The 5992-nt window shown below is 39.7% G+C and overlaps 1 protein-coding gene across 6 annotated transcripts in view; it reads left to right on the top strand.

Moving 5' to 3' along the window:
* Positions 1-2562: 2562 nt before the first annotated feature.
* Positions 2563-5992, top strand: part of LOC129734913 (adenomatous polyposis coli protein-like) — a 128604-nt gene continuing 125174 nt past the window's right edge. For 2 of the 6 annotated variants that reach the window (XM_055700311.1, XM_055700306.1), the window contains exon 1: positions 2563-2962. The gene's annotated coding sequence lies outside the window, so the exon portion shown is untranslated. Of the gene's footprint in view, positions 2963-3570; positions 3714-5992 lie in introns of all 6 variants that reach the window. The other 4 variants (XM_055700310.1, XM_055700307.1, XM_055700309.1 and 1 more) reach the window with 4 other exon arrangements.

Genomic DNA, 5992 nt, shown 5'->3' with positions numbered 1-5992 from the left:
CTGAGTTAAAGTAATTGCCATTGAGTTATCATATCTAACCACGTCTTGTATTTTGTGTTAATAAATCATAAAACTGGTTGGTTGGTGTCGTTTCATCTTAATTCGGTCCAAGGGCATCACAAACTTGGTCATTGGTCCCAAGGGTTAGGGAGGTCATCCTGAATGATTCATTCCGGTTTGTGACAGTCAGCACTGTAAATACTGTTATTACCAGTGGATTAATGATGATAGACTTTCAGAAAGATTGAATACCTAGTGTAGAGATGGCCATGGGTGTAGACATTTGACCTCACTGATACTGATGTGTTAGTTTAAATGGAGTTATATCTGTCTTAGTAATGCTGGTAAGTTGGGCCCCAGAGCTTTTTTCCAAGGAAACATTAACAGCATCTCAGATAAAAATCACACAACTGAAAGTATGCTGATGATAGTAGCAATCAGAAATGTCAAAATTTCAAATTAAAAAAGTTATGTTCTTCACACAAGATCATCTACTTGTGTAGATACTTGGATAGCTTGCTAAATGTTTTTGACTTTTCTTATTTGCATTAATTTCTTGCATTGTTGTATTGTATTTTATTATGTACTGACATATGAGATGATTCATATGTTTTCAATTAAAAATTAGACATTTAAGTCTAAGTTGGTCTGTCTAGACTCCCTTTATAAATAGTAGAAAAAACAGGTAACCCTAGAGGGTAATTTATCTTAAATGTCTAAAATAAGTCAGATGAATTACCCCATGGGGTATCTTTGATGTGACTTCAGATGCCTGACATGAATCTTACCCAGGGTGTCCAAAACCACGTCCTATCCAAACAGCAAACTGTATTATCTGCCATATTTATTTGAATTTCATGGATATTAAGGCTTAATATGGATATAATTATTACAGTATATACTGGAGTATAAGCATGCAAACACTGAAAAGTATTGCTCCATTCCTCTCTGCTCACTGACCTGCTGGATTGACTGCTGGAGGGTTCCAGTATGTGGAGAAAGGGGATACACTATGATAAATATAAATTTAGGCACCCTTCAGCTTCTATACCTCATTGCATGTGTTTATGTGTCTCTCTGACAGAGCAAATTGGCTTTTTCTAGCCTATCTGTCCTCCACCTGACAGTACTTGATTCTCCATAACCAAGTCGGGCAACCCTTCAGGGATTACTTATGTTTTGCTGTGTGGTGGGTTGATCCTGGCCAGCAACTAAGCACCCACCAGCTACTCATTCCTGCAGCAGGATGGGAGTGTAAAAGTCAGTTCTTCACTGCCCAAGGAGAGAGGCAAGGGTGCTTAGTATAGAATTGCCAAGGAAATTTATTCTTTTATTTCAGCTATGTTCATAGCACTGCCCCAGCCTAATGCTTGGGGGACCTCGATACAGAGGAAAGCAGGGTTTATATATGTTACAATACAATTGTGTAGACCAATCAAATTACTCATGTTAAGGGGTGGGTTAATCAGTTATTATCGCTCACGTAATTGGTATGTACTTGTCCAATGCAGGATCAGTACATGCTTGTCCTGTGTAGGTGGTACAGATGTGGTGTGTTAATCCTCATTGTTCTAAACCAATGTCCCATGCAGGTGGTGGTGGTGGGTTTATCCTGGATTCTGGTCGATTGCAGTTCTGGCTGTGGTTATATGCCTGGTTCCATTGAAGGGTTAATCCTCTATTGCTTTGTCATTGGTATGGAGTGTTCTCAGCTGGCAAGAGCTGGCTTAGGTTGCTCTTCCAGTCATATCTACACTGAGGTAAAAGCTCATAATCCCAGGTAGCATTCATTCTTCTAAGCAAGTCATATTACAGTTGGTATCTTCTCTTTCACAGAGAGAACTGGAAGACAGTCACTCAACCTCCCACAAGGAGGCTGATGCCCAGTATAGTCTCTGACCAACAGCTACCTTAGAATACACACCCACGCATGCCCACCTGCCCTTGTTTTGTTGCTGTTGTGGTTTGTTTGTTTGGTTTTCTTTTTTTTTTAATTGAGCTTGAGGTTATTGGCATGAAATACCCCTTTAGCCAATTCAGGTGAGCTGTCACAGCTGCATCCCCTCCTAACTTCGCTGGGGACAGGGGAGAGAAGTGGGTAAAGTGAGAAACAGAGAAAGCTTTGATGCTGTGCAAGGACTATTCAGAAGTAGCCAAAACACTGGTGTGTTACCAACACTGCTTCAGCCACAAATCCAAAACACAGCACCATACAGGCTGCTATGAAGAGAGTTAACTCCATCCCAGCCAGACCCAGTACACACTGTTGCTATTTGATTACTATTTAGGGCTCTCGTCGTCTGGCAGCTTTGCCCTGTCAGCACAGCACAGTCTGTGTACCTCCAGATCTCCCTGTAAGAAAAAGATCTCACCGCACTCAGCACCTACTCCAGCCCTACACCATAACCAGGAGCCGCAAAAGCGACTAGTTGACGGATAACAGCCACCCTACCACATCCTTCACCCCGCCTCCACTGCGACCCACCCCTTGCAGCAAGCGTGTGCTAAGAGAAGGAAGCAGAGGAGTTAATGCCCTTGCGCATGCGCGCCATCACTGCAGAAGCTGGGGTTCCCTCGGTTGCGCTTGCGTGTGCATTGTGGGCAAGATGGTGGTGGGGATGTTAGTTAGAACTGAGTGAGTGAGGGGGTGTGTTGGGCTCGTGGGTGTCCTGTACGGGTTGAGCCCGCGTAGAAGTTGGTGAGGCGGTCGAAGCTGTCTGGAGCCTGCTATGGAGGGATGAGGAGCTGGGGAGACGGGTCAGGGTCCAAGCCCTCGCTGATGAGGAAGAGGTAGCTGCTGGGCCCCTGCTCCTTATGCGCGCTCGGGCCCCTCGACTGCTACTTCACGCCGCCCTGAGGGACGCCGCCTTTGGCTTTGTGGGTCCGTAGCGGTGGGAGGAATCGGAGGAATTGTGGCGGCGGCGCTGCTGCAGCTACTCTGTGGGGAGAGTGCGGCAGGCAGGTGAGTGCCCGTCAGCAGAAGAGCTGGCTCTTGACGCACGCCGTATGCTTTCCCGGGCAGTAGTCCTCCTAGGGAGTACCCGAGTTTGCAGATATTTGATAGCTGAGATACTGCTGGAATACAAAGGCAGTAGTAGTAAGGCACACAAACTAGTTTCTTTTTTCTGTGAAAAAGTATTTATATTTAGAGTCCTTGACCTGCAAAACCTTTCTGTAACTGTTAGATTAGTCTTTGACTTCAAAGCCCTCTATTAGTAGGGGCTATTTCTTCTGTTATGTTTTCTCTCTAATCTCTTGAAATGAGGGGTGGATCTGTACAGGTGTGTCTGACTACACCCTCGGTTTTTTTAAGTCATTCTTGCCTTAAGTGCCATTTATAGCTTCAGAAGTGATTGAATGTAACACAAAATTATTCAGAATTTTATAAAAGTCAGTTTCATTGTGGAGCTACAGGGGAAGGGAGAAGTGAAGATGCAAGTGTACTAAACTATGTAACTGACTTGTTTGTTGTCCTCCTGTCCCAAATAATAATTATAATCTCTATGACAGTAGTGGCATGTAAAACTGTGACAAAAACTTTTAACTTTCCTAAAAATAAAATTTCTGCAGAAACTTTCATTTCATATGTTGGTTCTACCATCTACTAATGAACAAGAGAAGACTTGTGTGTACCAGTCGAGAAGCATATCTTTGAAAGTTTTGCTTCAGGAGGTTATGTCTGAATTGATATCACTACTAGAAATAATGCTTTGGTAAGTTAGAACTACTGCAAGGATTGATTAAGAATGTCGTTAATTGAAATGACAAAGAAACAGAACTTTTTCTCCAATTGTCTTCAGATGCTGTAATCATATTTTTAAACTGACAAAAAGTGTACACTAAATGGTTTCATTCAGTCCTAACTACTCAAGAAATACTAGTCTTGTTAAAGTGAATGTAATGAGGTGGTTGTAATGCTTCAACTTGTTATGATGAAGGCTATTTATAGAATATTTCTGCTCAATGAAAAGGACTTTGCAATTACAAGTACTTTCCTTGGATGTTTTAGATTCCAAAATACAAATGGGTTACTTGGTAAAAAGTATTTATACTTAGTGGTATAAGGAGGGGGGAGGATATATGAACTAAACTCAGGAAATCCAAATGGTGGCATAGATAATCTTGTTGGTTCTGGGTTTTTTTTAAATTTCTAAATAGTGCAGTAGCAAACACTATGGATCATAAGAACGTGTCTTAGGAAATGTAATGAAATACATGTTCACATATGTGAAGTTTTGATACCTAGATATCTGTTACACAATGCTTATCAAGTATCTAAGATCAAGCTTCCTTAGTGTCAAACTAACACCCTCAAGGATGTGCTATGCTACCATGTGCACAAAACTTTAGATGCTGCTTTGGTCAGTACTAGTACTAAACTAATAGCTGTTAGTCCATGTGAACACCTGTATTTTGCACTTAAGTACCTTGTGGATGTTTTCAAAAGATTTTTTTATTTTTTTTATATATCTACACATATGCATGTGTATATACTTTTAGAGCCTTCTTATATCTACTTAATCTTTTGGGTCAGGGAGTTGTGTCCGTGATCATATCAATACTAAATAAAACTTTTAATCCTGTAATGTTCAAATGGGGAAAATCTAGATGTGGCTAACTTTATTTTGGTTAGACTCTGAAAATTCTTGCTTTGAGTAAACAAAAATAGTTTGGATTGTTTTATATTAGTTAACTTGTCCTGTTTGTTTCAGGCAGCTCAGTAACAATAGAATTATTAATGCAGGTGTTATATGCTTTTTGAAATACTTTATGGTAGCAAGTTGTTATGAAGTATCATGACTGGCATACAATTGGTTTAGTATAGCGTGCAAGTTACTGTTTTTCACCACTATGCTATAGAATTTTTCGTAGCATTATATGGTAGGAATTCATGAATTCCAGGAAACACTCACCCTGTCTGAAACTGAGGCCTTGCCATTCTCCTTTGAGTTGTCCTAATTTAATTTGGACAGTAGAAAGCTATGTCTCTTTTCTGTTGCAAACTACCATGTTTTCACAATGTATTTCTAGTAGCTCTGTGACAGTGACTGAGTGAGTAATGAATGAATGGACTGAAATTAGATAGCTAAACAATTTGGCAAGTAAAATACATCACTAATCTCATTTTAATGAGGATATCAGTAGTTTGAATGGTAAAATAAAATCCTGTGATTCACCTGAATTTAGCTTTTAACGAAGTCTCTGTTGTAGGCTTAAAAAAGGCAACCTAACCTTACTAAATGAATGTAGGAGGACTCAGCTTGGAAATGGCGATCCTGTAGTCGTAACTGATCTTTAAATGAATTTTCTAGTAGTTTGCTGTTTGAATTCATATTATTTTCATTTATTACCAAAAATAGGAAAGCAAAAGCACTGTATAAACTTAGCTTTGACCCCCGATTCACATACTCCTAGTGTTCTGCTATTTAATACCCTATACTGCTGGGTTTTTTTGGTCCTAATTAATTTGGATTATGACTATAAATATTATTTTGCTAAAATAGTGTTAAAAAACTCTATTAGTGACTTCAGTGGCAACTGATGCTGTGCTGTTGTAGAATTCTATTTTAATTGTTGGATGGTAATCATTAATTTTTAGTTGAAAGCTTGCATCAGGCTTAGCTGGAGGATGAAGCCACTAGGCAATAAGCATTCATTCAGTCTCGGAGACCTATATTGAGTGGGGGTGCTATTTTTTGTTAAAGCTTATGGGAGAGGTAGGTAGTTGGGAAATTTAAAGAACACTATTTGCTTTGTCTTATCTGCATGTGCTACTATAATAGTACCTCTGATACTATTTGGATATAGTCACAAGGCTAGTCTATGCTAATTTGACTTGTCAGTCAAAGATTAATAGGGTTCCATGGGTATGTTTGTCTTCATTAGAGAATGATTGTTTTAATTATTGCTAGTGGAAGTAAGAAATTTCAAAAGCATGAATTTTTTTTTTGCCTTGGTCATGTGGATTTTCAGAAGGTGAGGATTAAAATTT

This window comes from Falco cherrug, assembly GCF_023634085.1.
Source record: "Falco cherrug isolate bFalChe1 chromosome W unlocalized genomic scaffold, bFalChe1.pri SUPER_W_unloc_1, whole genome shotgun sequence".
Lineage (NCBI taxonomy): Eukaryota > Metazoa > Chordata > Aves > Falconiformes > Falconidae > Falco > Falco cherrug.
This window is presented reverse-complemented; position numbering and strand designations above follow the sequence as displayed.